General features: G+C 40.1%; 1 long non-coding RNA gene across 1 annotated transcript; it reads right to left on the bottom strand.

The window, feature by feature from the left end:
• Positions 1 to 15,822: 15,822 nt before the first annotated feature.
• Positions 15,823 to 24,337, bottom strand: LOC143140264 (uncharacterized). Its single transcript, XR_012990608.1, has 3 exons — positions 24,244 to 24,337; positions 22,765 to 23,029; positions 15,823 to 16,662 (listed from the first exon to the last, which is right to left on the bottom strand). It is a non-coding gene; the product is annotated as an uncharacterized LOC143140264 (long non-coding RNA).
• Positions 24,338 to 24,593: the final 256 nt, after the last annotated feature.

Here is a 24,593-nt window from a genome sequence, read left to right as displayed (position 1 = left end):
GATGGACTGTCATCCAAACCAGTAGTATTTGCATTATCGGACCACTATCAGAGCCATGGCCAAGCTGTGTTTCACATGGTGCATCTTTTGGATATTGTTCTATGCTTACATGTTACCTTTTGCCAGTGCGTGTTCAGAAAACCTGACGTTTTTTGGACACTGATGAGTTATATCAAAGGGAAGTGACAAAGAAGGAAGATCAAACTTCCCCCTAACAGATGGAAGAATCAGAACTATCTGAGAATTATTTGTATTGTGAGTAAACAACATGAAGACATTACTGTATTACAATAGTTTTGAGTTAAACCACCTTCCAATTACATTAATTGAATAAATCATCTAAAAGACAGATGAACAATAGTACAAGTCTGTGAAAGACCAGCACAACACTGGTCATGTTTTGTTTCAGCAGAGCAAAGACCAGACATCTCCATTTCTCAACCCAGACGTGCCCCTGACAGGCACCTGGTGGATTTCCTTTTATAGACCTTAGCGCTGCTCCTCCCCACCAAACTTCAAATGAGATTTAACGCTGATGCTTACTGAGGGCATATTCCACATAACTGCATGTGATTTTCATTTCATTTTCATGTTTTGTCCTCATAACAAAATATTAGATAAGCACCTTATTAGTATTCAAGTAAAATAAAGTGTAAGATTAGCACATTTTCAGAGTACAACCAAGCCTGTCTCCCCCCTTTCTCCCCCGTCAACAAAGAACTGTAAGGCTTCTCTTTCTTTCTTATGAAGTGAAAAGAGCTGTAATGTAACACCATATAACCGCTGGGAGCTTTTCTCACAATGATAACATTTCTCTCATGAATGGCCATCATAAGGTAAGTCTGAATAAAGACAGACTTGAGTATTCCTGTTTTTTGTACATTTACTTTATTTACTGTAATGGGAAAATAAACATTTTACACATTGGGCCACATGTGATCTTACAACTTATAATTCAAAGCAATGTTTATGTTACTTTTCAGTCACACAAGTTACAATTTCTAGTCTCACATTACTGAACACTAAAACAAATCTGGCAAAATGATGGTTTGAGTAAGGGCAGTGTTGGGAAGAATACTTTTAAAATGTAATCAGTTACAGAATACAGAATACATCCCCTAAAATGTAATTTGTAACGTATTCCGTTACATTACTCCATCTAAGTACCGTATTCTAAATACTTGGATTACATAAGCGCTGTTTTACATTTTATCAAGTGGGAAATCAAGCTGCTATTTCAGTTTGTAAGACCCACAGGCGATGTCAGCAAAAAACCCACAACTTAACTTTATAGGATAAACTGAAACATTATACATTTTGTTAATGCACAAGATCATCTCACAGAAATTTTAGAATTTCAGTTCAAAAGGCCCAGAAATTCATGAGAAGGATTCTAAAAGTAACCCCTTATAATGGCCAAAGTAACTGTATTCTGAATACCACTCATTGAAAATGTAACTGTAACTAAATACAGTTACTCATATTTTGTATTCTGAATACGTAATCCCGAATACATGTATTCAGTTACTCTCCAACACTGAGTAAGGGATATGTATTGTCCACCAGTCAGTACTGGAAAATTAGATCTAGAACTAGAACTACAGCTGGAAGGTATATCTGAAACTAATTACATTGTTAAGACAACACATCTATCTATATGGAATATTTTAGTCATTTCCATGATCATATTCTTTAAAAACACTTTTTTGTGATGCACAAACTCGGCTCCTTTATCATTTTTCTTTGATTGAATTGGTTCCTGTGCTGAAAATGAAAATAATGGAAATAAAAAGTACTTTACAGCAAAATCTAATTGAGATGTGTTGTGATTGAGTTATGAATGTTCTGACTCAGCCCATGCAGCTCTTTCTAATGACTTTCTGTGTACATTAACTTTTGGCCATGAGGTAATCCCATAGTTAACTTGTGTTGCTCTCTTTTTTGGCAGAGGGATTTTGACGTGTCCAGGCATGACTCAGTCATGGTGGATTTACCTCCTAATGACATACAGTCCTGATAGAAACAGAGAGGGGTTTTATATACCCTGCCATTGTATTTGTCACTAGTCATATATGATGTCATGTTGGAATATACGTCAGGTGAGGTTGCTCTCCATATTCTTCACAAAGGTTTTTTTCACTTGACTTTAAATCAAGTGTGTTGGAGTGCAGTCAGTAGGGTTTAGTATACTGTGCTGTGGTGCAATGGCCATACCATATTCAGGTCCAAGTGCACATGGGACAAAGGGAGAGAGCAGTCACCCCACTTGGCCTCGAACCTGGGTCTCCGGGGTACCAAACCTGCAGCTTGACTGCGATGCCAAAGAGCCAGTCAGACCGTATACTCAACGTATAGTGACGGTAGTCCGTCATACTGCCCTCCCCTTTGGGAAGTGTGCCCATGCGCTTCAAGCACACTGGCGTCCCTCAGGCGTCCACCAGCCGTGCTTCTCCCATCCCAGGGTGCCCCACATACAAGCCTAACCTACGTATCCTTGGGGTGCCTCATATGGCTCATACATTGAGCAAGCCCTCCCACGTCTGACAGCACATATAGCAGAGGGAGAGAGCAGTTACCCCACCCAGCCTCGAACCAGGGTCTCAGGGCTACCCACCCTGCAGCTTGACCGCAACGGCAAAAAGCCTGGCTCGGTATGACAGTCAGGGCACATAGAACTTTCAAGATAAGGTCTCTTAACAAGAAAACAAAAGAAAAAAGTGGTAGGGAAAGGGGGGTTAGAGGCCAAAGGCCTCAGTCAATAGGTGTGTTGTTAGGAGTCTTTGGAACACGCCTAGGGAGGGGGCACTGCGTGGAGGGGTAGATTGTTCCATAGACTGGGGACCGCAGCACAGAAGGCTCTGTCCCCAAAGGTCTGGAGTCTGGTACAGGGGTGGGGGGGGGGGCTGATCCTTGTCAGAGGACCAAGGGCCGTCACTGAATGTAAGGGTGGAGGAGATCAGTGAGATTCTGAGATTCTGGGGTGCAAGTGTGGAGAGAGATTTGTTCAAGTTCAAATGGTGCGTGGGGGGGGGGGTGATGTGGGGAGGTGTGCCTGTGGAGGGGATATGTATGGGAGAGGGGGGATTGTGTCTTTGGGGTATGGTTTAATGGTGTGTGGGTTGGGGTATTAATTGGGGTGTGTGGGGGAGAGAGATATGTACTTGTAGTATAGGTGTGTATGTGTGTAGGGGGGGTAATGGGGTGTGTGGGGGAGTGATGAAATAGTATGTGTGTGGGGTGGGATAAAATGGGTGATGGGGGGTGTTGGTGTGGGGTGGCATAATGGGGTGTACGGGGGAGGGGCAGTAAACACAGTTTATCAACTTCTGACATTTCAGAAATAGAGTTTATCCACCTCTCAAAAGAGTTTATTCATCAATTGCAACTTTTAACATTCAAAAACCACACTGTATTATCCACATTCACACTATGTACACTCATCAACACTCTATTTAATACCACTGGTATTGTTATAAACATTGGACCTCCACCATCATCAAACATGTTCTGAATGGCTTTTTAAAAAATCTGATACCGCATGGCGCAGATCACCTCACTGAAATCACAGAATTCATAGTTTACCCACCTTCTGTTTTACCACTACACCCCTGGGGAGGGGGTGTACCTGTGTGTGGGGGGGGAGGGGGTATGCTGTGTGTTTGGGTGGAGGGTGATGGAATGGTGTGTGTATGGGTGGGGGGATGGTGTGGGTGTGTGTGTGTGGGGGGGGGGGGGGTAATAGGCTGTGTGGGTATGGTGTGTGTGTTTGAGGGGGAATGGTGTAATGGTGTGTGAGTGTGTGTCTGTGTGTGTGCGTGGGGTGTTATGGTGTCTGTATGTGTGTGAGGGGTTATGGTGTAATGGTGTGTGAGTGAGGGGGTGGGGGGCAAGTGTATATAGTATACTCTTTTGATCCCTTGAGGGAAATTTGGTCTCTGCATTTATCCCAATCCATGAATTAGTGAAACACACTCAGCACACAGTGAACACACAGTGAGGTGAAGCACACACTAATCCCGGCGCAGTGAGCTGCCTGCAACAACAGCGGCGCTCGGGGAGAGGTGCCCTGCTCAAGGGCACTTCAGCCGTGCCTACGGGTCGGGGTTCAAACCGGCAACCCTCCGGTTACAAGTCTGAAGCGCTAACCAGTAGGCCATGCCAAGAGAGATAGAGAGAGAGAGAAATATATGGTAGGGTGAAGAGACTGTGGCTGGGATGACTGGGGTCAGCGAGGATGTAGGTGTAGGTGAGGAGGAGGATTTTATAGGTGATGTGTGACTTGACTGGCAGCCAGTGAAGCTGCATGAGGATGGGGGTGATATGCTGCCAGCGTTTTGTGCGTGTTAGGACCCTGGCAGCTGAGACCTGGACGTAGCCTATCAAGGGCCTTGCTGGGCAAACCAGACAGGACACCATTATAGTCCAGAAAGGAGGTGATGAAGGAGTAGATGAGAGTTTCAGTGACAAGAGTCCAAGCGTGAGGGTCGAAGCCTTTAGATGTTTTTGAGGTGATAGAAGGTAGATTTGGTGATGTTTTTGATATGTGACTGGAATGAGAGGGTGGAGTCCAAGATAACGCCCAGATTGCAGACTTCTGGGGATGGAGAGATGGAGAGATGGAGCAACCACCCACATCCAGGAGGAGACCACGACCGAGGGGTGCTGCAGGAGCATTGAGCATTACTGCTGTTGAGTTTGAAAAGATTAGCAGTCATCCAGGTTTTTATTTCTCACAGGCAGTTGACATGAGGCATGGGTGGGAGTTGAATGGAGGGTTAGGTGCTGAGATACAGTTGGGTGTCATCAGCATAGCAGTGGAGTGAAGCTGAATCTATGGTGACAAAAAATCTGACTTCAGCTCACTCTTCGCTGTCCTATTTGAATAAAGTCGAAAAGGCCAAAAAACATCTAAAATAGTGTTGAGTATGTTCTCTGACTGCCCCACCAACAAGCCTGGCTTTTTGGTGTTGTAGGCAGGTGTAGGTTTGGTACCCTGAGGACCTGGGTTTGATGCCCGGTGGATTGTATACTATGCATGACTTCATGACTTTCTAGGCCCTAGGAAGAACCTTACATTGCCATCTAGTGGTAAGTAATTATACTCCTAAATGTACAGCTGGGGACTGCAAGGTTTAAACATTGCTGCAACTATGTGCGCCCTTGTGCAAAAGTTGAAGATGGACACAGGGTCCGATTCTCCAAAATGCAAAAGAAATTCACTGTAGTCATAACAAGGAAAATAACGCTACGAGACGATACATTTGATCTAGGAACAATGCCAAGATAAGTGATGTACTTTGATAGAGATTTAAGTATATATAAGTATATATACTTTTTTGATCCCGTGAGGGAAATTTGGTCTCTGCATTTTAACCCAATCGGTGAATTAGTGAAACACAAACAGCACACAGTGAACACACAGTGAGGTGAAGCACACACTAATCCCGGCGCAGTGAGCTGCCTGCTTCAACAGCGGCGCTCAGGGAGCAGTGAGGGGTTAGGTGCCTTGCTCAAGGGCACTTCAGCCGCAGCCCACTGGTCAGGGCTCGAACCGGCAACCCTCCGGTTATAAGTCCAGAGTGCTAACCAGTGGGCCACGGCTGCCCACCAGGAGATTGCCCATTTAAAGGAGAAAGGAATTGTGATCAGTGCTTCCTCTGTTCTCAGACTGCTGCAAATTTGAATTTAATTTGCACAAAAGTACACATTTATTCACAATACAGGAGAAAGGAGAAAAGGAATAGTGATCACTGCTCCTTCTCAGACTGCTGCACAATTCAATTTAATTTGTGCAAGGGTACACATTTATTCACAGTATGGGTCTAATTGCAGTGCATAGGCCACTGATACTGTCCAGTATTGCACTATACAAATACAATATATATGAAACACTACGATGTGTCTGTAAGAAATACTACATCAGGCTTAAATGAATTGAGCAAAAACAAATGTTACTGTAAAAAAATCACCCAGCACTCACAGAGTGTGAGCACAGACCACGATGACAAAAAAAGTTTTGATAATAGGCTGCCATCTAGTGGTAGGTTTACACAAAACGTGTGATGTGATGGTTATTATAGCCTTTTAAAGGTAGGCCTACACTATTGTGTCCAGTTGACAGCCCATAGAGCCCCATTGTGGACCCGGAAATGTTGAGTACACCAAAGTTTTATGATGGAAATAGTATGGGTTCCCAGCATGCAGAAACTGCCGGATGCTAATTTGCATGTTGGGCAATTTGTGTAATTGAGCTGATTAGCATAAATTAGCATAATCACCTATGATCATGTTATAGGAGCTGCATGGCCAAAAAGAACAATGTTAGTATGTTTTTAGGGCTTACTGGAGATGCTGAGTCCATATCTGACATTTTCAAGATTCAAAATCACTATTTAGACTTGGTTTGGCCACGTTTTTACTCTCATTAAGCTGATTTTGGTGAGTTTTTTGGCCCGATTTAGACCGATTTTTGGAGGATAGGGCTGTAGCGATGGCTGTCCAGGGTAGGAATTTCACAGCAGCCACGACGATGCCGTCGTAGCCCCTTGCGTTGGCTGTGAGGCCCCTTTGAAAATCAGAGTTTTACAGGCCACGGTGGCCTTGGTGCCCCCTTCTTTCAATATTCTGCTTTGCTTCCTACTAATAGCGATTTTTATTTAGCCTGTGGCCTGTCAAAATAATCTTAGCATTCACAGCGCAAATTAATTTAGTCTTTTACGCTGTGGAGAAAGTGACAGCGCAAGAAAGAAAGTGCGTCCAAATTCACCCATTCTCAGTTGAACTACTTGCGAAGTAGCCTATTCATCACACAGACATCACAAGTATCACATGAAAGAGCTTTTTCTCAGCTTTTAAACGATGTTAGTCGATAATTGCTGTGTTGAACGGTTCGCGAGAAAAGCTAATAATATAATTCAATTTAATCATACATATACTGAAGGTTTTGCGTCCCATGATCTCCCTACCCATTCATCTCGGTGGAATACTTTACGAACCCTTCTTTTAACACATGACAAACCATAGCCTAGGCTATATCAGAATAAACAGGAGACCTTACCGAACACAAAGGTGTAAAGCAGTCCCCTGTCAGGCTGTTCTCATTAAACTTTCGTACGAAAAGCTACTAAAAGTAGTGCACTACATTCCGTATGATTTCCACGTAATTATGAGCAAGGACGCCTGGCCACGCCCACAGTGACTGATGAAGCCAGGACCACGGCTATGTGCACTGCAGGCTGCTGTGAGTTAAAAAATAAATGCAAATAAAAAAGGAGCAAAATGTCTTTGGACTGGAATAAATGTATTATTTGAAAGTAGTATCTAGGCTCGCAAGTGCAATGCAGTCTGTTGTTTGGATGTAATGCAAAATATCGTTGGTAAAGGAAGAACATGTTGGCTTTCTCCTGTAGCCACGCACTGGGGTAAGCGAAGTTTTGGCAGCACAGACTCACGGGCCAAGGATGTTTGGATGATTATCATGGATTATCATTATCATGATAATCATTGATGATTATCAACAATAAAGACTCCATCGAGTTTTCATAAAATGATTCCGCGGAATTTGCAACAAACAAGCCAACAAACACGGGTAAGTGGTTATTCAAAATGTGGTTCAAATTATTCAAAATGACTAAACATTATGTGCAATAAACTGACACTTCGAATAGCCCCGGCTGCTTTGGTCTACTTTGATCTGTAAAATGTCACATGCAGCCATGCATGCCTAAATTCTGCTTAGCCTAGGCCTACTGCAAGTTAATTATAGGCGGTTCTTCACAATGCAAGTAGAACGCTCCATTGACTTGAATCAGAGCCATATGTCTCTGACTTGAATGGGATTTCCCAAAGTTCTAGGTCATTATTTTCGTCTAATGACCGCTGTCAGTGGCAACGGATTTTCATTCAAAAGTGAAGGAAAACGGTTGTGTTTGATTCAAGTTCAGCGTGTGTTGCGAACTATTTGTTAATAAAATGATAATATACATTATCCCTTTTAATGTGCATTAGTCGTGGTTCGCCCTGTCGGAATGACCGGCGTTCTAGCTATACATTATATCCCTTACATAATTAATGTTAGGCAATAGCCGCGATTTTCATTCAAAAGTGAAGGCAGACGGTTGATCAGCTGTGTTTGATTCAAGTTCTGCGTGTGTTGCGAACTATTTGTTTCTCAGCAAAAGCCACAACGCAACGGTAACATATCAATGTAAAGAGATATATCGTGGAGTTTATTTCCTCGTTTTGGCAATTAGCCGTAGGCCTATAAATAGGCCTAGACAGGGCGAACCGGACCGCGTTCTATTACATTATCCCTTACATAATTAATGTGCAGTATAGGCAGGCGCGTCGGGGTCCGGTTCGCCCTGTCTGGCCTATTACAATGTAATATTTAGTATTCATTATTTACTGCTTAGCTGGGATGATGATAATCCTGCTTTTAAAGCATACCCGCGGGCATGTAGACTAATTGGGCCACGGCATTTCTACAGGAATGGCATGTCTAAATGGGCACTCGTTCATAACTAGTTAGCAGCCTATATCTTCCTTTGCACTGTTTGTGTTTATTGTTGTTGTTGTTGTTGTTTATGTTTGATTATTTACTAGACCTATTGCTAGACCTATTATTCTGTTCAAATTATTTAACCTATTATTAGTGCTAGGGTTGTTATTATTGGGGGCCAAGATTGTTATTGTTATCTGCAAAACCCATATCGCATTTTTTACTAGATGATGTTTCGTCAAAAAGTCAGAAGGTGGAGCCGATGAGTTTAATTCGGGACTACGCTGCCGAGTGAAAATGCAACATTAGGCCTACTTCTTTCTTTCGCTTGCCTCATCATTGAAAAGTAAGTAAACCATTCCGGCATTTAAACTATTACTAAATAAGTAAATACTTTTTATGAAATCTCTGTTGTCTGAGCAGTTTTGATCATTAGGAAAGTTAGCATGAATTATTTCTCTCATTTTGTGAGTTAGCACGCTTTTTAGCACTGTCATATTAGGCCATAAAGCAGTCAGCCTGTTAACGTTAACATTGCTATGTCTAGCCTAACCAATAATAGCATGCAATGCATTGTTCCTGACGTCAGCTTCCTATTTTTTTTACATAGGGTACTTTTACGGTAGGCCTATAGCACATCTAACGATCTGTCTATGTGAAATAGACACATAGAACATATCATAGCATAAATAAGATGATATAAGATAACGTAGCCTATAATGTACCTAATGTAGCCTATACAATTATCTTGTAAAATTAATAAAAGTGAATCATTGAAGTCTTTCAGATAAACAGAGGTGTTACAGTTTTTTTCTGAACGCTTAAACACAACTGTGATTCTTATAGCACAATTTCTAAAACTATTAATACTTATAGCAAAACCACTCACTGAGTTCGCAAAACTAAAAGCACAAACACTGCTTTGCACTCAGTTTGCAATTTTGCACAACTGTAGGCACAATTCACTGCACAGCACTCTTTTTGCGGAACTGTAAACACTACTCACTGTTTTACACTCAATTTCCAAATGATCAACACACTCCTGGCAAATCATACACATGTATGGCTATTATTTACACTATTTTGCCAACTCTCTGGCACACTTTCTCATGTGAAAACTGTTTGAGATAATTAGTTCACTTTGCAATCAGCCTAAGCACTATAAATAAGCCAAAGGTAATGTACAATGGGTACAATGAAGGGAGCAGGAAGAGTTAGAAGAGAAAGAAATAGCCCTTTTTCAGACAAAAAAACAGTCTACATATTGTCATGTCAGGCCTGGATACATCATTCCAGAATATATTTTTCCCAGTGCCTTGGACTAGGACATTGCATGTGATGTAGACGGAATTTTGAGAGAGACGACCCAATGTAGACTGATTTGTTTTGTCTCAGTGAAATTGCTATTTTGTGTTTTGACTTGGAAAAACACACTTTTGTTTGTTCTGATGTGTGTAAATAAACACCAATACTTGAAGTTTGGATCCCTGTATGTTTACAGAACTATGACAAAAGTATGACCTCAAACTTACGTAGTCTACCTAAAGCAAAAGACAGATGTGTTTTTTATTCAGACCATCAGTGTGTAGTTGGCACATTGTGTGCTTAATATTGTGATGGCTTGTGTTTACTGTTTGATACGAAAACACAATTTTTATGAAGGCGTGAAGAGTTAAGCAAGGTGTGTTAGCTTTTGCAAGAGAAGAATTTTGCAAAAAAAAAGCCATAGTTACAAAAAATGTGCTTACAGTTTTTTCTGATTGCTTAAGCACATTTTTTGTAACTATGGCTTTTTTTGCAAAACTCTACACACAAATAGCTATTTCTTTCTCTTACCCTTCCTTTTCCCCCTCCTCGTCCTCCTCTTGCTCCTCCTTGTCCTCTTCCTTTAACTTCACCTCCTTGTCCTTGTCATCCTCTCCCTCTCACTTCTTCACCTCTGCGTCCTCTTCTTCTTCCTACTGTACTTCTTCACCTCCACATCCTATTCTTCGGCCTCCTCTAATTCTTACTCTTCTCACTTTTCCTGCTCCCTCCATTGTACCCATTGTACATTACCTGTGGCTTATTTATAGTGCTTAGGCTGATTGCAAAGTGAACTAATTATCTAAAACAGTTTTCACATGAGAAAGTGTGCCAGAGAGTTGGCAAAATAGTGAAAATAATAGCCATACATGTGTATAGATTTGCTAGGAGTGTGTTGATCATTTGGAAATTGAGTGTAAAGCATGAGTTGTGTTTACAGTTCCGCAAAAAGAGTGCTGTGCAGTGAATTGTGCCTACAGTTGTGCAAAGTGTGTGTTACAAAATTGCAAACTGAGTGCAAAGCAGTGTTTGTGCTTTTAGTTTTGCGAATAGTTTTAGAAATTGTGCTATAACACATGTCCCACCTTCCTACTGACTTTGACATATCATAAGGCCATATATTTTCTGAAAGCCCAATATCACATTATAAGCTATTGTTTCTTTGAGTCTGGGTAACTAATGGGACTAAACATGCTGTTATAGGCTACTACCCTTTTTCTGAAATAACAAGGAATACAACCGCATTTCTGTGTCCAAAATATTGCATTTCTGCAGTGTGCGATGCAGTAGTACGTAGTGCAATGCAGCTTTTAATGTCCAAAGTACAGTATTTTCCTGAATATGAACTACAGATATTCCTACAAAACTACAGTGTGGAGACCTGAAGTTGTGGAGTTATATTTTATAGTATTGTAGTATTTGAATATTTACCCAGAATAGTTTTACCCTTGTCTCACCAATATACATATCTGTGAAATGCAGTAGTGATAAAAGTAAAGGTGTCCTGATATTTTATTTAGGGATGGTCTTGCAATGTTCTCTAAACATATCTTAAATTTCTCCCATCTACTTATGTTTTCACAGATCCTTGCTCCTGATATCCTGATGTATGGGTTGCATTATATATATGGATTCTTTCATTATATGACTCCAACAGAACACCTACACAAAGGAGCTCAGCCAGCATGTAAACAAGGCCTTGTTTGTCCACTTCCTGAAGGGGCTGAACCATGCTGGCCTGGACACCTCAGTCCTTGCTTCCATTTACAGCTGTGTTGTGGAGCGCATTCTCACATCCTATGGTCTACTGCAGCGGGTGGCTATATCGGTACAGAGGACAATTGGCAGCAATCTACTAATTATCAATGACCGTTACATTAGTAGGAATATATGAGGCTTTCTACAGGTATTTTGCTAAACATAGAGGTTGCTATGGTAGTGGTTGCTAGGTTATTGCTAGTGTAATTGAGAAGGTTGCTATGGTGTTGTTACAGGATATATGGTGGTTGCTATGCAGGTTTCTAGGGTAATCATGTTGGTTGCTATGGTGGTTTCTAGGTTGGCATTGTAGTGGTGGTTGCTAGGTTGTTGATAGGGTAATTGAGAAGGTTGCTAGGGTAGATATGGTGGTTGCTATGGTAAATTAAGTGGTTGATATTCTGGTTGCTAGGGTAATTGAGATGGTTGCTAGGGTAGTCATGTTGGTTGACTATCAAAGTGGTTGCTAGGTTGTTGATAGGGTAACCGAGAAGGTTGTTAGGGTGTGGCTAGGGTAGATATGGTGGTTGCTATGCTAAATAAAGTGGTTACTATGCTGGTTGCTAGGGTAATTGATATGGTTGCTAAGGTAGTCATGTTGGTTGACAATATCAAAGTGGTTGCTAGATTATTGCTAGGGTAATTGAGATGGTTTCTAGGGTCGATATGGTGGTTGCTATTATAAACATAGTGGTTGCTATGGTAGTGGTGGCTAGGTTGTTACTAGGGTAACTGAGAAGTTTGCTATGGTGTTGCTAGGGTAGATATAGTGGTGGTTATGCTAAAGAAAGCAGTTGCTATGCTGGTTGCAAGGTTAATCATGTTGGTTGCAATGGTGGTTGCTAGGCTGACATTATGGTGAGAGTTGTGAGGTTGTTGGTAGGGTAATTAAGATGGTTGCTAGGTTGTTTCTATGGTACTTATGTTGGTTGCTGCTAAACATAGCGGTTGCTATGGTGGTGGTTGCTAGGTTGTTGCTAGGGTAACTTAGAAGTTTGCTATGGTGTTGATTGGGTAGATATGACAGGGATTATGCTAAATTAAGCAGTTGCTATACTGGTTGCTAGGGTAATGATGTTGGTTGATAATATACAATGGTTGCTAGGTTGTTGCTAGGGTAATTGAGATGGTTACTAGGGTCGATATGGTGGTAGCTATGCTAAACATAGCGGTTGGTATAGTAGTGGTTGCTAGGTTGTTGCTAGGGTAACTGAGAAGGTTGCCATGGTGTTGCTAGGGTAGATATGGTGGAGGTTATGCAAAGCAGTTGTTATACTGGTTGCTATATATTTTCTGAAAGACCATCGCCTCTTGTAGGTCAAATAATATGAATTAAGACATGTCCCACCTTCCTACTTACTTTGGTATATCATAAAGTGTACATAGGCCCATATTGTAGATTGAGAAACCAATATAACTATAGCCTGTAGATGTCAATTAATATCAATTAAGACATGTCCCACATTCCGACTTACTTTGGTGCATCATATATGCTTAAGCAATACTGCTATTTTTGCTCTTATACTATAAAAATCCATAATCACATTAAAAACACTTACTAATTACAATTGTTTTTGAGAGTGAATTTCTGTAAATCTTGCTTGAAATTGTACCCGTATGTTAATTGACTATCATACTATTTTATTGTCATCCTTCTTTGGGACTTGAGTACTTCATTATCCCCTTCATGTATCAATGTACAATGTACATTAAAGCATATTTGATTGGAAAGGAGTCTCACTGATTTTTTTCCATGTTAATAATTACTTGAAAATATACAATTGTCTTTCACCTGTACTGGTTCTATATGTTCTGACCACTGACTGACTGCACTTTTATTATAATCAGCAAGGACAAGACTTAAATTAACCTCAGATAAGTCTGTTTTCATCCCATGCATTATATGTGCTAATGTTGTGAAGTAATTGGTGTGACCCTACAAAGGCCTGTCTGACATATGACCTATTAACCTACGCTTATATGGGATTGGAGTGAAATTACCTCACACATTCAGAAACCTCAAAGTGAAATGACCTCACACATCCAGGAAGCTACAGCAACACACACTCAGCTACAGGTTTCAAATACGGCAAACCAATTGATTTCTATCCCCTTTATCAATTTGTGCCACATATTATTAGTTGAAATTTACTGGTGTAAGCTTATCTGACTTTTGCAATTCATGGACATACATATTGGGTTCGCATTTTTAACTAGAATATATTATAGACTGATTCAATTTGACATGTAACATCCTTGGATGACACAAAATATATGTGTGAAATGGAATCAACCCCCACACATTCACAGACTCTGTAGCACCCGCTTTTTTAAAAATATTTGGCTCCGCCTCCTGGCAACACACAAGCAGCTAGAGGTCTCAAATTTCACAAACTATTTTGTTTTTACCCCCTTATCAATATATGTGCCACATGTTGGTATTAGTTGGTAATAACTGGTGTAACCCTATCAAGGCCTGTCTAAACTATGCAAATCAAGGACATCTGAACCTAGGGTTAGCATTTGTATCTTGCATAACTCCTAGACTGATTACATTTTGCAATTGACATCCGTATATGACACAAAATTTAAGTGTGTAGTAAAATCGCATCTCACATATTCACAGACTCTATAGCGCCCCCTAGAAATCCAATATTTCCTATATTTGGCTCCGCCTCCTGGCAACACACAAGCCATTAGATGTCCCAAATTTGACAAACTAGTTTGTTATCATCCCATGTATCAAAATATGTGCCACATGTTGGTACTATCTTGAATTAACTGGTGTAATCCTATCAAGGCCTGTCTGACCTATGCAAATTATGGCCATCTAAACCTAGGGTTAGCATTTCTAACTTGCATACCTCATAAACAGACTAAATTTGGCATGTGACATCTATCTATGACATAAAATATACGAGATAAGTAAAATCACACCTCACACATTCACAGACTCTATAGCGCCCCCTAGAAATCTACATTTTCCAATCTTTGGCTCCGCCTCCTGACAACATACAAGTAGCTAGAGATCTCAAATTTGAGAAACAAGTTTGTTATCATTCCCTGTATCAAAATATGTGTCACATGTTGACATTTCATAAAATAATGGGTGTGACACTTACCTAGGCCTTTCTGGCCATATGGGTGTCTCAAATGTAGTTTCTGAGTATGTCCGGTGCATCAAACTTGCCATGGCAGGTAAGATCAGTGAAATTTGGTTTATTTCAGCACAGCACACCTCTGTGTATCATAATCAATCAAAATATGGATGTTTTAATGGTTTGTGTTTGATTTAAGAACTTTTGTTGGTCATATCTGTCAAAAATATGCGCTCTGAACAGCCATTTCTGAAGATTTCTTGTGCATCAAACTTACCATGGCAGGTAAGGTCAATGAAATTGGGTTTATTTCAGCACAGCACACCTCTGTGTATCATAATCAATCAAAATATGGATATTTTAAGGGTTTGTGTATGATTTAAGAACTTTTGTTGGTCAACATCTGTCAAAAATATGCTCTCTGAACGGCCATTTCTGAAGATTTCTTGTGTATCAAACTTGCCATGGCAGGTAAGGTCAGTAAAATTGGGTTTATTTCAGCACAGCACACCTCTGTGTATTACAATCAATCAAAATATGGATGTTTTAACAGTTTGTGTATGATTTAAGAACTTTTGTTGGTCAACATCTGTCAAAAATATGCTCTCTGAACGGCCATTTCTGAAGATCTCTTGTGCATCAAACTTGCCATGGCAGGTAAGGTCAGTGAACTTTGGTTTATTTCAGCACAGCACACCTCTGTGTATCACAATCAATCAAAATATGGATGTTTTAACAGTTTGTGTATGATTTAAGAACTTTTGTTGGTCAACATCTGTCAAAAATATGCTATCTGAACGGCCATTTCTGAAGATTTATTGTGCATCAAAATTCCCACAGCACCTAAGATAAGTGAAATTGGGTTATTTCAGCACAGCATACCTCTGTGTATCATAATCAATCAAAATATGGATGTTTTAATGGTTTGTGCATGGTTTAAGAACTTTTGTTTAACAACATATGTCAAAAATGCTCTCTAAACAGCAGTTTCTAAAGATGAATCAGTGAAATTCAGTTTATTTCAGCACAACACGCATCTGTGTATCAAGATCAATCAAAATATGTGTGTTTGTGATTGCTTTAAACAGGTTGTCCAATACACATAAAACATACAGCAAAGGTATGCAAATACAAAGCATCACTACAGGCATTAAATAATAATTAGATTAGATTCAACTTTATTGTCATTGTGCAGAGTATAGTACAAACAGGGTTCCCACTCTAAGTCAAATGTAAAATTCTATGACTTTTCCCTGACAAAAAAACTGAATTTCCATGACTTACTATATAATAACCGAGTAGTACAATATACCAAATGATTTCAGAGCACCCATATAGCAGTCAAGAGAATCTTTTACTTTTTTAGAGCAGGAGATGAATAAATAAGCATTGAATAAACAGTTGGGATACTCAAGCAAGCTGTAAAGCTAATAACCAGATATACTGTACACTAATTTTGTGTGGAAATATGTTTGTATTAATGTATTTTCCTCTGAACCTGCTGGTTCGGGTGCAGAGAGACCTGTAATAATAATAAGACAATAATTTTCAAGACCATATAGAAAATGCTGTTGCAGTAGTCCAGTCTCAAGGTGATGAGGGCATGGATGAGAATGATGCATTGTTGAGCCGTCTGGTCACAGTAACACAAGACCCATCCTGTCAGGGCCTGGCTAGGCCAAAAGTCCTGTCACCGGAATGATGTAGAGGACTCTGAGACAGTCATGTGCCGCCTTTGACCAGTGGTCACAATACAGAGGACCCCTGGCCAGTCAATGAGCAGTGCTTGACAAACATCATGTGTAGAAGACCCTTTTTGCAAAACGATGTAGACACCCATCTATTCTCAGGAGCAGTCCTTCTATAGCTGGCGGGAACAGCTGGAAAAAAATTCCCGGGCTTTGCCTGGCTCCTTCCTGGCCTGTGCCTTGCTCTTTCCTGGCATGTCTGGTCTCACTGTGTCTTTCTGCTTTGGTGATGAGCCTGACAACAGCTGACAACCTGGAAATTAGAAATAAAAGTGTACATAGAAAGACATGTTATTGATGACTGATGACTAAAGTTCACCTATACAACACAGGCCTATGCCTTTAAAATAGTGTGCCAAAGTATTTCAGGAGGTGGAAGACGGCCTAATTAATGTTAATGGATTGGTTTAGGTGGTTGAATCAGCTGTCCCTTAATAGTGTAGGCCAAAATGTATGAGCTGAACCATTTGTTTCTCGCTCTACAATATGGGCCTATGATATGCCAGAGTCAGTAGGAAGGTGGGACATGTCTTAATTGATGTTATTTGACATCTAGAGGCTAAAGGCTTTCAGAAAATATATGGTTTAGGTGGTCAAATCAGCTGTCCCTTAATAGTATAGGCCAAAATGTACCAGTTGTACAGTCGGTTTCTCGATCTACAATATGGGCCTATGTACGCCTTATGATATGTCAAAGTCAGTAGGAAGGTGGGACATCTCTTAATGTATATTAATTGACATCTAGAGGCTATAGGCTTTCAGAAAATATATGGTTTAGGTGGTCAATTCAGCTGTCCCTTAATAGTATAGGCCAAAATGTACAAGTTGTACAGTCGGTTTCTCGATCTACAATATGGGCCTATGTACGCCTTATGATATGTCAAAGTCAGTAGGAAGGTGGGACATGTCTTAATTGATATTACTTGACATATAGAGGCTATAGGCTTTCAGAAAATATATGGTTTAGGTGGTCAAATCAGCTGTCCCTTAATAGTATAGGCCAAAATGTATCAGTTGTACAGTCGCTTTCTCGATCTACAATATGGGCCTATGTACGCATTATGATATGTCCAAGTCAGTAGGAAGGTGGGACATGTCTTAATTGATGTTATTTGACATCTAGAGGCTATAGGCTTTCAGAAAATATATGGTTTAGGTGGTCAATTCAGCTGTCCCTTAATAGTATAGGCCAACATGTACCAGTTGTACCGTCGGTTTCTCGATCTACAATATGGGCCTATGTACGCATTATGATATGTCAAAGTCAGCAGGAAGGTGGGACATCTCTTAATGTATATTAATTGACATCTAGAGGCTATAGGCTTTCAGAAAATATATGGTTTAGGTGGTCAAATCAGCTGTCCCTTTATAGCAGGGGTCGGCAATTACGTTTGGACCCGGGCCAATTTTTTTTCAGACAATGGCATCGCGGGCCATAGCTTTTGTAATGGGGGGGGGGGGGGGGGGGGGGGGGGGGGGGTTAAATTATTATATTATATTAAAATAAACATCATCTAACTTTTCAAATGCATTTAATTTAATTCCATTAAAAACGTTTATTTGCTTATGTGCGCTGTTTTTATGCCGCCTGCTGCATCTCCTGTCGTCTCTCATGAAACAGGCGACTTGCCTAGCAACTTGCCGTAACTAATGTGTACAAATATTATTCTTTTGGATGACGTGTAAATGATTAGCTGAACATTGCTATATGCTAGGTATCGATGCAAAATGTCGTTGTCAAAAGCCTTGAAAAGAAAAATTGATTCAGAATGCAGGACCTACAAAGAAGAATGGAAGCAGAGGTATGTGTTGAGCCTGCCTGCATTTATTAATGCCAAGCCTATTAATTTAACGAAACATAGGCTATTTTTGACCTTGCCCACTGGAAGAGGGAGACAGGACACTTTTGTTTTTTTTTTGCACAAGATTACGCGCACTCGCGTGCCAATACCGTTCCGACCTGTGCGTCATGGATAACTGCAAGGATGTTCCACCTGTTGTTTTGTCACTTTAGTAGGACTATCATCTATACCTCAATAAATGTTTTGAAATTGATGGGATTGCTGTAGGCCTTTTTTTCTTTTTAAAAACATGGGGTTAAAAAAAAATCATTTATTTTTTATTTAAACAGCAAATTAACGTCATCTCGCGGGCCAGATAGAATAGATGGCGGGCCAAAATTGGCCCGCGGGCCACTATTTGCCGACCCCTGCTTTATAGTATAGGCCAATATGTACCAGTTGTACAGTCGGTTTCTCAATCTACAATATGGGCCTATGTACGCCATATGATATGTCAAAGTCAGCAGGAAGGTGGGACATGTCTTAATGTATATTAATTGGCATCTAGAGGCTATAGGCTTTCAGAAAATATATGGTTTAGGTGGTCAATTCAGCTGTCCCTTAATAGTATAGGCCAAAATGTACAAGTTGTACAGTCGGTTTCTCGATCTACAATATGGGCCTATGTACGCCTTATGATATGTCAAAGTCAGTAGGAAGGTGGGACATGTCTTAATTGATATTACTTGACATATAGAGGCTATAGGCTTTCAGAAAATATATGGTTTAGGTGGTCAAATCAGCTGTCCCTTAATAGTATAGGCCAAAATGTATCAGTTGTACAGTCGCTTTCTCGATCTACAATATGGGCCTATGTACGCATTATGATATGTCCAAGTCAGTAGGAAGGTGGGACATGTCTTAATTGATGTTATTTGACATCTAGAGGCTATAGGCTTTCAGAAAATATATGGTTTAGGTGGTCAATTCAGCTGTCCCTTAATAGTATAGGCCAACATGTACCAGTTGTACCGTCGGTTTCTCGATCTACAATATGGGCCTATGTACGCATTATGATATGTCAAAGTCAGCAGGAAGGTGGGACATCTCTTAATGTATATTATTTGACATCTAGAGGCTATAGGCTTTCAGAAAATATATGGTTTAGGTGGTCAAATCAGCTGTCCCTTTATAGTATAGGCCAATATGTACCAGTTGTACAGTCGGTTTCTCAATCTACAATATGGGCCTATGTACGCCATATGATATGTCAAAGTCAGCAGGAAGGTGGGACATGTCTTAATGTATATTAATTGGCATCTAGAGGCTATAGGCTTTCAGAAAATATATGGTTTAGGTGGTCAAATCAGCTGTCCCTTAATAGTATAGGCCAAAATGTATCAGTTGTACAGTCGCTTTCTCGATCTACAATATGGGCCTATGTACGCATTATGATATGTCCAAGTCAGTAGGAAGGTGGGACATGTCTTAATTGATGTTATTTGACATCTAGAGGCTATAGGCTTTCAGAAAATATATGGTTTAGGTGGTCAATTCAGCTGTCCCTTAATAGTATAGGCCAACATGTACCAGTTGTACCGTCGGTTTCTCGATCTACAATATGGGCCTATGTACGCATTATGATATGTCAAAGTCAGCAGGAAGGTGGGACATCTCTTAATGTATATTAATTGACATCTAGAGGCTATAGGCTTTCAGAAAATATATGGTTTAGGTGGTCAAATCAGCTGTCCCTTTATAGTATAGGCCAATATGTACCAGTTGTACAGTCGGTTTCTCAATCTACAATATGGGCCTATGTACGCCATATGATATGTCAAAGTCAGCAGGAAGGTGGGACATGTCTTAATGTATATTAATTGGCATCTAGAGGCTATAGGCTTTCAGAAAATATATGGTTTAGGTGGTCAAATCAGCTGTCCCTTAATAGTATAGGCCAAAATGTATCAGTTGTACAGTCGCTTTCTCGATCTACAATATGGGCCTATGTACGCATTATGATATGTCCAAGTCAGTAGGAAGGTGGGACATGTCTTAATTGATGTTATTTGACATCTAGAGGCTATAGGCTTTCAGAAAATATATGGTTTAGGTGGTCAATTCAGCTGTCCCTTAATAGTATAGGCCAACATGTACCAGTTGTACCGTCGGTTTCTCGATCTACAATATGGGCCTATGTACGCATTATGATATGTCAAAGTCAGCAGGAAGGTGGGACATCTCTTAATGTATATTAATTGACATCTAGAGGCTATAGGCTTTCAGAAAATATATGGTTTAGGTGGTCAAATCAGCTGTCCCTTTATAGTATAGGCCAATATGTACCAGTTGTACAGTCGGTTTCTCAATCTACAATATGGGCCTATGTACGCCATATGATATGTCAAAGTCAGCAGGAAGGTGGGACATGTCTTAATGTATATTAATTGGCATCTAGAGGCTATAGGCTTTCAGAAAATATATGGTTTAGGTGGTCAATTCAGCTGTCCCTTAATAGTATAGGCTAACATGTATGAGTTGTACAATCTACAATTTACAATACAAGTGCAGTGCCCGTTAAAACATGCCATTCCTGAAGAAAACCCGTACCTCAATTACATGCCCACAGGCATGCCTGCTTTAAAAATAGAATGATAGGGAAACATCATTCCAGCTAAGCATTCAATAATGAATACTGAATATTATAATATATTAGCCTATAATTAATGTGGCCTCTAATACATGTGTAGCCTAATAAATGTAGGCATGGCTGCATGTGACATTTCTACAAATCAGAATGACATAAGCCTAACAACTGTTTTGAGTTAAGTGTGTATAACTTACTGAATAACTTCCTAATGCTATTCGAAGCGTCAGTTTATTGAACATACTTTTATTTTGAGTGGTCACTACATAGCCTACCCGTGTTTGATGGCGTGATAAGTGACGTCGCTCAGTCTGCAACTTGTTGAATAATGTTAGCTATGTGGCATTAGCCTATCGCTCGTTTCAATTTGGGACCTTGCAGTCGGAATTGTCGTTTGTTTAGTCAAAGTCTCAAGTCCAAAGTAGCCTGGTCAGTTTATTGCACATACTTTTATTTTGAGTGGTCACTACATCTCCGTGTTTGTTGGCGTGTTGTTGCAAAATCCGCGTAATCATTTTATGCAAGCAAACTGCATACAGGAAGTCTTTATTGGTGAGGTCAGGCATGATAATCATCTGTCATCTTAACCCACAAGCGGTTTCCGAGTAGCCTTATCCGTTTTTTAAATTGCGACTGACTATCATCAAAGTGAGACCTAGCTACTGTCAGTACACGATCCATGGGGTGGAGCTCCCCTAAAACTGGCCCCCTTGGAAACATTGCAGTGCAGCGATAAACGTTTTGAAATATGCATTCAAAAATCTTCAAAATCGAGAGTGCACACCTTTGTGCCATGCGCGAGCCACATACGAAATCTTAGGTCAGTCTGACAAACGGCCAGCGAGATATGCGTGCCACAGACACACACACAGACGCTTCTTGCTTTATAGATAGACTAGTGCAGTGCCCATTCAAACATGCTATTCCTGTAGCCCAATTACATGCCTGCAGGTAGGCCTGTTTTAAAAATAGGATGATAGGGAAATAATTCCAGGTAAGCATTCAATAATGAATAGGCCTACAGATAATATAATAATATAATAAATGTGAAGTGAGCAAAATTTAAGCATGGCTGCATGTGACATTTTTTACAAATCAAAATGACATAATCCTAACAGCTGTTTTGAGTCAAGTCTATATGCTTAGCCTATTGAATAACTTGATGATAGAGAAAACAAACCATTTTGTGGAATGATGCATCATATGGAATTTGCAATGGTGTGACTCAAAAACAGTCTCTGGTGGCCTATAAGTGACATCACACTCTTTCTGCCACTCGTTGCTTGTCGCTGGTTATGCTTTGCATGTGTGGCATTCTGAGACGTTCTTTAATTCGGGACCATTATCGCTCGTTTCAATTTAGGACCTTGCAGTTGGAATTGTCGTTTGCTTATTCAAAGTCTAAAGACAGTCCAAAGTAGCCTGGGCTATTCAAAGTGTCCGCTTATTGCACATTATTTTTTTACGTCATTTTGAAGAGCCACTGCATAGCCTACCTGTGCGTGTTGTTGCAAAATCTGTGGAGTTATTTTGCACTCGCTTAAGTTTTTACCCGTGTAACCTACACTGATCGAGTTCTGCCAAAGCCCTGCTTCTATCCTCACTGGTAGCTTACAGCACAGTGCTGTGTGGGAGGGGGAGTGGCTAGCAGCAAAAGCCAATGTGCGTCTTTTACCAATATATTTAACGATATCTTTTGCATTTCTTATTCAAACAACGAAAAATTTGGCACTGCACTTACTCATGCCCATAGCAAGACACCTGCCAAGTTTGAAATCAGTCTGACAAACGGTCAGTGAGATATGCGTGCCACAGACACAGACGCTTCTTGCTTTATAGATAGATGGGCCTATATTTAGCACAGCAACAACCATATCTACCATTGCAACCATCGCAGTAAAAGTAATGTAAAAGTGACGTAAAATACCTGCCAATCGTCCTCTGTATCCACCGCTGCAGTAGATCATGATGTGAGGATGTGCTCCATAACACAAAGCAAGGACTGAGGTGTCAAGGCCAGCATGCTTCAGCCTCTTCAGGAAGTAAACAAATGAGTGCCAAACAAGGACAAACAAGGCCTTGTTTACATGCTGGCTGTCTTGTAGTTTGACACCACTCTCCTTTCTGTGAGTGTTCTGTTGGAGTCATATAATGAAATGCAACCCATACATCCGGATATCAGAAGCAAGGATCTGTGAAAACATAAGTAGAGGGGAGAAAAAAAAGACATAAAGATATGTCGAGAAAACATTGCAGGACCATCTCTAAACAACACATCAGGACACCTTTCTTTCCTATTTCATTTTATCACTACTGCAATTCATAGACATATATTGTATATAGGTGAGACAAGGGTAAAACTGATGTGGGTATTTATTCAAATACTAGAATAGCAGGCTACTAAAATATAATTCCACAACTTCAAGTGTCAAAACTGTAGTTTTGGAGGAGTATTTGTAGTTCTTATGCAGGAAAATACAGTATAGGCTACTTTGGACATTAAAAGCTGCATTGCACTACGTAGAACACTGCAGAAATGCACTATTTTGGATATAGAAATGTTTTTGTACTGCTTTGTTTTTCAGAAAAACGGTAGTAGCCTATAACAGAATTTGTCACATGAATTACCCAGACCCAAAGAAACAAATAGCTTATTACGTGAAACAAACTGACCTGCTTATAATTTAATGTCAAACACCATGTCAACTTATTGAAAAGCAGGATTGTATCACCATCGCACTCATTTCGATAGTTTAACCATAACGTCGTGAACAATGATTTATTTGGTTAATTATCACGTATTTGTCCACGTCTTTTACCCTTATAAGACATTGAATTGTACTAAGAAATTGCACTAAATTCGCGTGATTCTAGTCGTTTTGCAGCATGAAGGAGTTTTGGTCAGGATAAGTATTCCTATTTTGTTCGAAACAGCAAAAAACAACACAACAACATTATTATTATTTACTAAATTTACCCCACATGGCTCTCGCTCTACGATGCGTTTCCGCTTTCTTGTGGTGGCATGTGTCACATGACCTCTACTAAACAGACAGTAAGACCTATTAGACATTCTCTCATTCTCTGGTAAGACACGGACAAGAAGAAACAAACGATGTTTGATGGCGTTTTTTTTTTTTTTTTTGGTGTGTTGTAATTCCACGAAATGGATGATATCTATTTAAAACACAGTTAGCGCTACATCTTCTCTAGCTAAGTTATTATTAGCATAAATTAGCAACAATTCTTTAACTCACCGTCTTCATAGGCTATGTATCACGTTAACTACTTTTGCAAACTACATTGACCTATCAAATTAGACGACCGCTGCTTTCATCTGTATTTATATTATTGCCTGCTTTTAATGCTAATCAGATTTCAAAATGGCCAAGTTTACTGCACCTACCTTTCAGGAGGCTGAAGTTCTCCGATGTCTAAACGCAGGCGCACTGATAACAACGAAGTGAGTTCTACACTGCTATATTGCGCATGTGCATTGATCGCTCGTCTGACAGATTTTAGTGGATATCGTACGGAGTTTTTGGTCATACTTTTAGTACGATATCCTACGAACTGTTTCATGAGGATACGTTGCCCCTGTACAGTAGCCGTTCCAGAGTAATCCAGTTTTGAATTTGCAGTAAAGTTCGACATACATGGATGTCTGGTAAATCAGAGGACAGCTGACTAAGAGTTTGTGAAAGTAGCCTTAATGATCACAAAATGCTAAGCATGCATCTAGGCTATTTGAGTTTC

The sequence above is a fragment of the Alosa pseudoharengus genome, unplaced genomic scaffold, assembly GCF_046254945.1.
Source record: "Alosa pseudoharengus isolate Yale_2024_CS ecotype anadromous, Long Island Sound unplaced genomic scaffold, YU_APseudo_1.1 YU_APseudo_1.1_scf_23, whole genome shotgun sequence".
NCBI lineage: Eukaryota > Metazoa > Chordata > Actinopteri > Clupeiformes > Clupeidae > Alosa > Alosa pseudoharengus.
Note: the sequence above shows the minus strand (reverse complement) of the source record. Positions and strands in the feature narration are given on the sequence as shown.